At 50.9% G+C, this 11,093-nt stretch overlaps 8 non-coding genes across 8 annotated transcripts; all 8 read left to right on the top strand.

Moving 5' to 3' along the window:
* The first annotated feature begins 272 nt into the window (after positions 1–272).
* LOC124728610 lies at positions 273–391 on the top strand. Its single transcript, XR_007007417.1, has one exon. It is a non-coding gene; the product is annotated as a 5S ribosomal RNA (ribosomal RNA).
* A 1,279-nt stretch (positions 392–1,670) lies between these two features.
* On the top strand, positions 1,671–1,789 carry LOC124717680. The gene has a single exon (XR_007005811.1). It is a non-coding gene; the product is annotated as a 5S ribosomal RNA (ribosomal RNA).
* Positions 1,790–2,966: 1,177 nt separating this feature from the next.
* LOC124722109 lies at positions 2,967–3,085 on the top strand. Its single transcript, XR_007006442.1, has one exon. It is a non-coding gene; the product is annotated as a 5S ribosomal RNA (ribosomal RNA).
* A 1,276-nt stretch (positions 3,086–4,361) lies between these two features.
* On the top strand, positions 4,362–4,480 carry LOC124722870. Its single transcript, XR_007006456.1, has one exon. It is a non-coding gene; the product is annotated as a 5S ribosomal RNA (ribosomal RNA).
* Positions 4,481–5,656: 1,176 nt separating this feature from the next.
* LOC124723750 lies at positions 5,657–5,775 on the top strand. Its single transcript, XR_007006554.1, has one exon. It is a non-coding gene; the product is annotated as a 5S ribosomal RNA (ribosomal RNA).
* A 1,189-nt stretch (positions 5,776–6,964) lies between these two features.
* Positions 6,965–7,083, top strand: LOC124724270. The gene has a single exon (XR_007006597.1). It is a non-coding gene; the product is annotated as a 5S ribosomal RNA (ribosomal RNA).
* Positions 7,084–8,357: 1,274 nt separating this feature from the next.
* On the top strand, positions 8,358–8,476 carry LOC124724392. The gene has a single exon (XR_007006599.1). It is a non-coding gene; the product is annotated as a 5S ribosomal RNA (ribosomal RNA).
* Positions 8,477–9,662: 1,186 nt separating this feature from the next.
* Positions 9,663–9,781, top strand: LOC124724514. The gene has a single exon (XR_007006600.1). It is a non-coding gene; the product is annotated as a 5S ribosomal RNA (ribosomal RNA).
* The last annotated feature ends 1,312 nt before the right edge of the window (positions 9,782–11,093 follow it).

Below are 11,093 nucleotides of genomic sequence, written 5' to 3' on the forward strand. Positions count from 1 at the left end.
CCGCGCCGGATGACAGGAACAAGGTGCGTCGCCAGCCAGTGTCGGAGGCCGCACGCACCAAACGAATGACAGGCGGTGCATCCAGCAGCTGTGTTGTGCGCCTCACCTTGGTTCGGCAGTCGCCTATGAGACGCCGAGGCGAGCGCGCACTCCGCGCCACCTTCGAGGTGGAAAGACATGCTTTGCGTCAAATGTGCCACGGAAAGCGGCGATTGCGTGTGTTGGGAGAAGAGGCGAACGCTTCTTCTGTGGCGCGGCTACAGTATAAGGACGCCAACGGCCATACCATGTTGAATACACCGGTTCTCGTCCGATCACCGAAGTTAAGCAACATCGGGCCCGGTTAGTACTTGGATGGGTGACCGCCTGGGAACACCGGGTGCTGTTGGCTCCCTTTCATTTACCTTTTTTTTTTATACCGCCCTCTTTCCATACCACCGTTCAAAAAAAGAAAAAAAAAAAAAAAAAAAAAAAAAAAAAAGGTGCTGTTGGCTCTATCTCATTTTTTTCATTTTTACGTCGCTGCACCTGCCAGTCCTCTTTTCATACTAACTTTCAGGTGTTGACAAAGATGCTTCCACAAGCATTTTAAACCACTGTATCAGACGTAAGATACGAAATTGCAGTAATGGACTCAGTTTGAGCAAGAATGCGCGAAAGAAGATTGCTAGAACGCCTCGGAAATAACAACACACTACGAATCGACAGATGAGTTTTGAAATACGTCAGGGCCTACTGTTTTGTAGCGGTGCTAAATTCCGCAAAGTAAATAAACAGAAACAAACAAACAAAAAAGAAGAAGAAGAAGAAAAATCTTCTGTTCTCGTCCGATCACCGAAGTGAAGCAGCAACGTTAGTACTCGGAAGGGTGAGCGCCTGGGAACTCTGGCTGTGTTCATTTTTCGCTTTTTAGTCGCTACTCCTGCCAGCCCTCTTTCCATACCACCTTTCTGTTGTGACAAAGAGACTTCCTTAAGCATTTTAAACGGCCGTAAGAAACGAAACTGCAGCAACTAACTCAGTTTGAAGGAGAATGTGCTAACCAAGTTTGCCAGGAGGTCTTTGAAAACGACAAAACAGTACGAATCGGGCGGTATGCTCCGAAATACGATAGCGCCTATCGTTCTGCAGCGGCGTACAGCTCCAAATTCGATTTGTAATCATAAATTGATTCATTTGTCCTCCCGCAGACGTTTCTCGCGCTTGTGCTGTCAAATGGACCGCGACCCGAGCGGCAGCGAGCGGCAGTCGAGCAAAGTCGGGACAAGTCGGGACGGAAGGGGAGGCGACACGACAGGCGAGAATGCACCGCGCAAATTACGCAAATATCTGGAAGCGCGGCGCGCGTCACGCAGGTGAGAAAGCTTCCGTCGGTCCAGCAGGACACCGCGCGCAAGCCCCGCGCCGGATGACAGGAACAAGGTGCGTCGCCAGCCAGTGTCGGAGGCCGCACGCACCAACGAATGACAGGCGGTGCATCCAGCAGCTGTGTTGTGCGCCTCACCTTGGTTCGGCAGTCGCCTATGAGACGCCGAGGCGAGCGCGCACTCCGCGCCACCTTCGAGGTGGAAAGACATGCTTTGCGTCAAATGTGCCACGGAAAGCGGCGATTGCGTGTGTTGGGAGAAGAGGCGAACGCTTCTTCTGTGGCGCGGCTACAGTATAAGGACGCCAACGGCCATACCATGTTGAATACACCGGTTCTCGTCCGATCACCGAAGTTAAGCAACATCGGGCCCGGTTAGTACTTGGATGGGTGACCGCCTGGGAACACCGGGTGCTGTTGGCTCTATCTCATTTTTTTCATTTTTACGTCGCTGCACCTGCCAGTCCTCTTTTCATACTAACTTTCAGGTGTTGACAAAGATGCTTCCACAAGCATTTTAAACCACTGTATCAGACGTAAGATACGAAATTGCAGTAATGGACTCAGTTTGAGCAAGAATGCGCGAAAGAAGATTGCTAGAACGCCTCGGAAATAACAACACACTACGAATCGACAGATGAGTTTTGAAATACGTCAGGGCCTACTGTTTTGTAGCGGTGCTAAATTCCGCAAAGTAAATAAACAGAAACAAACAAACAAAAAAGAAGAAGAAGAAGAAAAATCTTCTGTTCTCGTCCGATCACCGAAGTGAAGCAGCAACGTTAGTACTCGGAAGGGTGAGCGCCTGGGAACTCTGGCTGTGTTCATTTTTCGCTTTTTAGTCGCTACTCCTGCCAGCCCTCTTTCCATACCACCTTTCTGTTGTGACAAAGAGACTTCCTTAAGCATTTTAAACGGCCGTAAGAAACGAAACTGCAGCAACTAACTCAGTTTGAAGGAGAATGTGCTAACCAAGTTTGCCAGGAGGTCTTTGAAAACGACAAAACAGTACGAATCGGGCGGTATGCTCCGAAATACGATAGCGCCTATCGTTCTGCAGCGGCGTACAGCTCCAAATTCGATTTGTAATCATAAATTGATTCATTTGTCCTCCCGCAGACGTTTCTCGCGCTTGTGCTGTCAAATGGACCGCGACCCGAGCGGCAGCGAGCGGCAGTCGAGCAAAGTCGGGACAAGTCGGGACGGAAGGGGAGGCGACACGACAGGCGAGAATGCACCGCGCAAATTACGCAAATATCTGGAAGCGCGGCGCGCGTCAGGCAGGTGAGAAAGCTTCCGTCGGTCCAGCAGGACACCGCGCGCAAGCCCCGCGCCGGATGACAGGAACAAGGTGCGTCGCCAGCCAGTGTCGGAGGCCGCACGCACCAAACGAATGACAGGCGGTGCATCCAGCAGCTGTGTTGTGCGCCTCACCTTGGTTCGGCAGTCGCCTATGAGACGCCGAGGCGAGCGCGCACTCCGCGCCACCTTCGAGGTGGAAAGACATGCTTTGCGTCAAATGTGCCACGGAAAGCGGCGATTGCGTGTGTTGGGAGAAGAGGCGAACGCTTCTTCTGTGGCGCGGCTACAGTATAAGGACGCCAACGGCCATACCATGTTGAATACACCGGTTCTCGTCCGATCACCGAAGTTAAGCAACATCGGGCCCGGTTAGTACTTGGATGGGTGACCGCCTGGGAACACCGGGTGCTGTTGGCTCCCTTTCATTTACCTTTTTTTTTTATACCGCCCTCTTTCCATACCACCGTTCAAAAAAAGAAAAAAAAAAAAAAAAAAAAAAAAAAGGTGCTGTTGGCTCTATCTCATTTTTTTCATTTTTACGTCGCTGCACCTGCCAGTCCTCTTTTCATACTAACTTTCAGGTGTTGACAAAGATGCTTCCACAAGCATTTTAAACCACTGTATCAGACGTAAGATACGAAATTGCAGTAATGGACTCAGTTTGAGCAAGAATGCGCGAAAGAAGATTGCTAGAACGCCTCGGAAATAACAACACACTACGAATCGACAGATGAGTTTTGAAATACGTCAGGGCCTACTGTTTTGTAGCGGTGCTAAATTCCGCAAAGTAAATAAACAGAAACAAACAAACAAAAAAGAAGAAGAAGAAGAAAAATCTTCTGTTCTCGTCCGATCACCGAAGTGAAGCAGCAACGTTAGTACTCGGAAGGGTGAGCGCCTGGGAACTCTGGCTGTGTTCATTTTTCGCTTTTTAGTCGCTACTCCTGCCAGCCCTCTTTCCATACCACCTTTCTGTTGTGACAAAGAGACTTCCTTAAGCATTTTAAACGGCCGTAAGAAACGAAACTGCAGCAACTAACTCAGTTTGAAGGAGAATGTGCTAACCAAGTTTGCCAGGAGGTCTTTGAAAACGACAAAACAGTACGAATCGGGCGGTATGCTCCGAAATACGATAGCGCCTATCGTTCTGCAGCGGCGTACAGCTCCAAATTCGATTTGTAATCATAAATTGATTCATTTGTCCTCCCGCAGACGTTTCTCGCGCTTGTGCTGTCAAATGGACCGCGACCCGAGCGGCAGCGAGCGGCAGTCGAGCAAAGTCGGGACAAGTCGGGACGGAAGGGGAGGCGACACGACAGGCGAGAATGCACCGCGCAAATTACGCAAATATCTGGAAGCGCGGCGCGCGTCAGGCAGGTGAGAAAGCTTCCGTCGGTCCAGCAGGACACCGCGCGCAAGCCCCGCGCCGGATGACAGGAACAAGGTGCGTCGCCAGCCAGTGTCGGAGGCCGCACGCACCAAACGAATGACAGGCGGTGCATCCAGCAGCTGTGTTGTGCGCCTCACCTTGGTTCGGCAGTCGCCTATGAGACGCCGAGGCGAGCGCGCACTCCGCGCCACCTTCGAGGTGGAAAGACATGCTTTGCGTCAAATGTGCCACGGAAAGCGGCGATTGCGTGTGTTGGGAGAAGAGGCGAACGCTTCTTCTGTGGCGCGGCTACAGTATAAGGACGCCAACGGCCATACCATGTTGAATACACCGGTTCTCGTCCGATCACCGAAGTTAAGCAACATCGGGCCCGGTTAGTACTTGGATGGGTGACCGCCTGGGAACACCGGGTGCTGTTGGCTCTATCTCATTTTTTTCATTTTTACGTCGCTGCACCTGCCAGTCCTCTTTTCATACTAACTTTCAGGTGTTGACAAAGATGCTTCCACAAGCATTTTAAACCACTGTATCAGACGTAAGATACGAAATTGCAGTAATGGACTCAGTTTGAGCAAGAATGCGCGAAAGAAGATTGCTAGAACGCCTCGGAAATAACAACACACTACGAATCGACAGATGAGTTTTGAAATACGTCAGGGCCTACTGTTTTGTAGCGGTGCTAAATTCCGCAAAGTAAATAAACAGAAACAAACAAACAAAAAAGAAGAAGAAGAAGAAAAATCTTCTGTTCTCGTCCGATCACCGAAGTGAAGCAGCAACGTTAGTACTCGGAAGGGTGAGCGCCTGGGAACTCTGGCTGTGTTCATTTTTCGCTTTTTAGTCGCTACTCCTGCCAGCCCTCTTTCCATACCACCTTTCTGTTGTGACAAAGAGACTTCCTTAAGCATTTTAAACGGCCGTAAGAAACGAAACTGCAGCAACTAACTCAGTTTGAAGGAGAATGTGCTAACCAAGTTTGCCAGGAGGTCTTTGAAAACGACAAAACAGTACGAATCGGGCGGTATGCTCCGAAATACGATAGCGCCTATCGTTCTGCAGCGGCGTACAGCTCCAAATTCGATTTGTAATCATAAATTGATTCATTTGTCCTCCCGCAGACGTTTCTCGCGCTTGTGCTGTCAAATGGACCGCGACCCGAGCGGCAGCGAGCGGCAGTCGAGCAAAGTCGGGACAAGTCGGGACGGAAGGGGAGGCGACACGACAGGCGAGAATGCACCGCGCAAATTACGCAAATATCTGGAAGCGCGGCGCGCGTCACGCAGGTGAGAAAGCTTCCGTCGGTCCAGCAGGACACCGCGCGCAAGCCCCGCGCCGGATGACAGGAACAAGGTGCGTCGCCAGCCAGTGTCGGAGGCCGCACGCACCAACGAATGACAGGCGGTGCATCCAGCAGCTGTGTTGTGCGCCTCACCTTGGTTCGGCAGTCGCCTATGAGACGCCGAGGCGAGCGCGCACTCCGCGCCACCTTCGAGGTGGAAAGACATGCTTTGCGTCAAATGTGCCACGGAAAGCGGCGATTGCGTGTGTTGGGAGAAGAGGCGAACGCTTCTTCTGTGGCGCGGCTACAGTATAAGGACGCCAACGGCCATACCATGTTGAATACACCGGTTCTCGTCCGATCACCGAAGTTAAGCAACATCGGGCCCGGTTAGTACTTGGATGGGTGACCGCCTGGGAACACCGGGTGCTGTTGGCTCTATCTCATTTTTTTCATTTTTACGTCGCTGCACCTGCCAGTCCTCTTTTCATACTAACTTTCAGGTGTTGACAAAGATGCTTCCACAAGCATTTTAAACCACTGTATCAGACGTAAGATACGAAATTGCAGTAATGGACTCAGTTTGAGCAAGAATGCGCGAAAGAAGATTGCTAGAACGCCTCGGAAATAACAACACACTACGAATCGACAGATGAGTTTTGAAATACGTCAGGGCCTACTGTTTTGTAGCGGTGCTAAATTCCGCAAAGTAAATAAACAGAAACAAACAAACAAAAAAGAAGAAGAAGAAGAAGAAGAAGAAAAATCTTCTGTTCTCGTCCGATCACCGAAGTGAAGCAGCAACGTTAGTACTCGGAAGGGTGAGCGCCTGGGAACTCTGGCTGTGTTCATTTTTCGCTTTTTAGTCGCTACTCCTGCCAGCCCTCTTTCCATACCACCTTTCTGTTGTGACAAAGAGACTTCCTTAAGCATTTTAAACGGCCGTAAGAAACGAAACTGCAGCAACTAACTCAGTTTGAAGGAGAATGTGCTAACCAAGTTTGCCAGGAGGTCTTTGAAAACGACAAAACAGTACGAATCGGGCGGTATGCTCCGAAATACGATAGCGCCTATCGTTCTGCAGCGGCGTACAGCTCCAAATTCGATTTGTAATCATAAATTGATTCATTTGTCCTCCCGCAGACGTTTCTCGCGCTTGTGCTGTCAAATGGACCGCGACCCGAGCGGCAGCGAGCGGCAGTCGAGCAAAGTCGGGACAAGTCGGGACGGAAGGGGAGGCGACACGACAGGCGAGAATGCACCGCGCAAATTACGCAAATATCTGGAAGCGCGGCGCGCGTCAGGCAGGTGAGAAAGCTTCCGTCGGTCCAGCAGGACACCGCGCGCAAGCCCCGCGCCGGATGACAGGAACAAGGTGCGTCGCCAGCCAGTGTCGGAGGCCGCACGCACCAAACGAATGGACAGCGGTGACATCCAGCAGCTGTGTTGTTGCGCCTCACCTTGGTTCGGCAGTCGCCTATGAGACGCCGAGGCGAGCGCGCACTCCCGCGCCACCTTCGAGGTGGAAAGACATGCTTTGCGTCAAATGTGCCACGGAAAGCGGCGATTGCGTGTGTTGGGAGAAGAGGCGAACGCTTCTTCTGTGGCGCGGCTACAGTATAAGGACGCCAACGGCCATACCATGTTGAATACACCGGTTCTCGTCCGATCACCGAAGTTAAGCAACATCGGGCCCGGTTAGTACTTGGATGGGTGACCGCCTGGGAACACCGGGTGCTGTTGGCTCCCTTTCATTTACCTTTTTTTTTTATACCGCCCTCTTTCCATACCACCGTTCAAAAAAAGAAAAAAAAAAAAAAAAAAAAAAAAAAAAGGTGCTGTTGGCTCTATCTCATTTTTTTCATTTTTACGTCGCTGCACCTGCCAGTCCTCTTTTCATACTAACTTTCAGGTGTTGACAAAGATGCTTCCACAAGCATTTTAAACCACTGTATCAGACGTAAGATACGAAATTGCAGTAATGGACTCAGTTTGAGCAAGAATGCGCGAAAGAAGATTGCTAGAACGCCTCGGAAATAACAACACACTAACGAATCGACAGATGAGTTTTGAAATACGTCAGGGCCTACTGTTTTGTAGCGGTGCTAAATTCCGCAAAGTAAATAAACAGAAACAAACAAACAAAAAAGAAGAAGAAGAAGAAAAATCTTCTGTTCTCGTCCGATCACCGAAGTGAAGCAGCAACGTTAGTACTCGGAAGGTGAGCGCCTGGGAACTCTGGCTGTGTTCATTTTTCGCTTTTTAGTTACTCCTGCCAGCCCTCTTTCCATACCACCTTTCTGTTGTGACAAAGAGACTTCCTTAAGCATTTTAAACGGCCGTAAGAAACGAAACTGCAGCAACTAACTCAGTTTGAAGGAGAATGTGCTAACCAAGTTTGCCAGGAGGTCTTTGAAAACGACAAAACAGTACGAATCGGGCGGTATGCTCCGAAATACGATAGCGCCTATCGTTCTGCAGCGGCGTACAGCTCCAAATTCGATTTGTAATCATAAATTGATTCATTTGTCCTCCCGCAGACGTTTCTCGCGCTTGTGCTGTCAAATGGACCGCGACCCGAGCGGCAGCGAGCGGCAGTCGAGCAAAGTCGGGACAAGTCGGGACGGAAGGGGAGGCGACACGACAGGCGAGAATGCACCGCGCAAATTACGCAAATATCTGGAAGCGCGGCGCGCGTCACGCAGGTGAGAAAGCTTCCGTCGGTCCAGCAGGACACCGCGCGCAAGCCCCGCGCCGGATGACAGGAACAAGGTGCGTCGCCAGCCAGTGTCGGAGGCCGCACGCACCAACGAATGACAGGCGGTGCATCCAGCAGCTGTGTTGTGCGCCTCACCTTGGTTCGGCAGTCGCCTATGAGACGCCGAGGCGAGCGCGCACTCCGCGCCACCTTCGAGGTGGAAAGACATGCTTTGCGTCAAATGTGCCACGGAAAGCGGCGATTGCGTGTGTTGGGAGAAGAGGCGAACGCTTCTTCTGTGGCGCGGCTACAGTATAAGGACGCCAACGGCCATACCATGTTGAATACACCGGTTCTCGTCCGATCACCGAAGTTAAGCAACATCGGGCCCGGTTAGTACTTGGATGGGTGACCGCCTGGGAACACCGGGTGCTGTTGGCTCTATCTCATTTTTTTCATTTTTACGTCGCTGCACCTGCCAGTCCTCTTTTCATACTAACTTTCAGGTGTTGACAAAGATGCTTCCACAAGCATTTTAAACCACTGTATCAGACGTAAGATACGAAATTGCAGTAATGGACTCAGTTTGAGCAAGAATGCGCGAAAGAAGATTGCTAGAACGCCTCGGAAATAACAACACACTACGAATCGACAGATGAGTTTTGAAATACGTCAGGGCCTACTGTTTTGTAGCGGTGCTAAATTCCGCAAAGTAAATAAACAGAAACAAACAAACAAAAAAGAAGAAGAAGAAGAAGAAGAAGAAAAATCTTCTGTTCTCGTCCGATCACCGAAGTGAAGCAGCAACGTTAGTACTCGGAAGGGTGAGCGCCTGGGAACTCTGGCTGTGTTCATTTTTCGCTTTTTAGTCGCTACTCCTGCCAGCCCTCTTTCCATACCACCTTTCTGTTGTGACAAAGAGACTTCCTTAAGCATTTTAAACGGCCGTAAGAAACGAAACTGCAGCAACTAACTCAGTTTGAAGGAGAATGTGCTAACCAAGTTTGCCAGGAGGTCTTTGAAAACGACAAAACAGTACGAATCGGGCGGTATGCTCCGAAATACGATAGCGCCTATCGTTCTGCAGCGGCGTACAGCTCCAAATTCGATTTGTAATCATAAATTGATTCATTTGTCCTCCCGCAGACGTTTCTCGCGCTTGTGCTGTCAAATGGACCGCGACCCGAGCGGCAGCGAGCGGCAGTCGAGCAAAGTCGGGACAAGTCGGGACGGAAGGGGAGGCGACACGACAGGCGAGAATGCACCGCGCAAATTACGCAAATATCTGGAAGCGCGGCGCGCGTCAGGCAGGTGAGAAAGCTTCCGTCGGTCCAGCAGGACACCGCGCGCAAGCCCCGCGCCGGATGACAGGAACAAGGTGCGTCGCCAGCCAGTGTCGGAGGCCGCACGCACCAAACGAATGACAGGCGGTGCATCCAGCAGCTGTGTTGTGCGCCTCACCTTGGTTCGGCAGTCGCCTATGAGACGCCGAGGCGAGCGCGCACTCCGCGCCACCTTCGAGGTGGAAAGACATGCTTTGCGTCAAATGTGCCACGGAAAGCGGCGATTGCGTGTGTTGGGAGAAGAGGCGAACGCTTCTTCTGTGGCGCGGCTACAGTATAAGGACGCCAACGGCCATACCATGTTGAATACACCGGTTCTCGTCCGATCACCGAAGTTAAGCAACATCGGGCCCGGTTAGTACTTGGATGGGTGACCGCCTGGGAACACCGGGTGCTGTTGGCTCCCTTTCATTTACCTTTTTTTTTTATACCGCCCTCTTTCCATACCACCGTTCAAAAAAAGAAAAAAAAAAAAAAAAAAAAAAAAAAAAGGTGCTGTTGGCTCTATCTCATTTTTTTCATTTTTACGTCGCTGCACCTGCCAGTCCTCTTTTCATACTAACTTTCAGGTGTTGACAAAGATGCTTCCACAAGCATTTTAAACCACTGTATCAGACGTAAGATACGAAATTGCAGTAATGGACTCAGTTTGAGCAAGAATGCGCGAAAGAAGATTGCTAGAACGCCTCGGAAATAACAACACACTACGAATCGACAGATGAGTTTTGAAATACGTCAGGGCCTACTGTTTTGTAGCGGTGCTAAATTCCGCAAAGTAAATAAACAGAAACAAACAAACAAAAAGAAGAAGAAGAAGAAAAATCTTCTGTTCTCGTCCGATCACCGAAGTGAAGCAGCAACGTTAGTACTCGGAAGGGTGAGCGCCTGGGAACTCTGGCTGTGTTCATTTTTCGCTTTTTAGTCGCTACTCCTGCCAGCCCTCTTTCCATACCACCTTTCTGTTGTGACAAAGAGACTTCCTTAAGCATTTTAAACGGCCGTAAGAAACGAAACTGCAGCAACTAACTCAGTTTGAAGGAGAATGTGCTAACCAAGTTTGCCAGGAGGTCTTTGAAAACGACAAAACAGTACGAATCGGGCGGTATGCTCCGAAATACGATAGCGCCTATCGTTCTGCAGCGGCGTACAGCTCCAAATTCGATTTGTAATCATAAATTGATTCATTTGTCCTCCCGCAGACGTTTCTCGCGCTTGTGCTGTCAAATGGACCGCGACCCGAGCGGCAGCGAGCGGCAGTCGAGCAAAGTCGGGACAAGTCGGGACGGAAGGGGAGGCGACACGACAGGCGAGAATGCACCGCGCAAATTACGCAAATATCTGGGAAGCGCGGCGCGCGTCAGGCAGGTGAGAAAGCTTCCGTCGGTCCAGCAGGACACCGCGCGCAAGCCCCGCGCCGGATGACAGGAACAAGGTGCGTCGCCAGCCAGTGTCGGAGGCCGCACGCACCAAACGAATGACAGGCGGTGCATCCAGCAGCTGTGTTGTGCGCCTCACCTTGGTTCGGCAGTCGCCTATGAGACGCCGAGGCGAGCGCGCACTCCGCGCCACCTTCGAGGTGGAAAGACATGCTTTGCGTCAAATGTGCCACGGAAAGCGGCGATTGCGTGTGTTGGGAGAAGAGGCGAACGCTTCTTCTGTGGCGCGGCTACAGTATAAGGACGCCAACGGCCATACCATGTTGAATACACCGGTTC

This window comes from Schistocerca piceifrons, chromosome 1, assembly GCF_021461385.2.
Source record: "Schistocerca piceifrons isolate TAMUIC-IGC-003096 chromosome 1, iqSchPice1.1, whole genome shotgun sequence".
NCBI classification, from domain to species: domain Eukaryota; kingdom Metazoa; phylum Arthropoda; class Insecta; order Orthoptera; family Acrididae; genus Schistocerca; species Schistocerca piceifrons.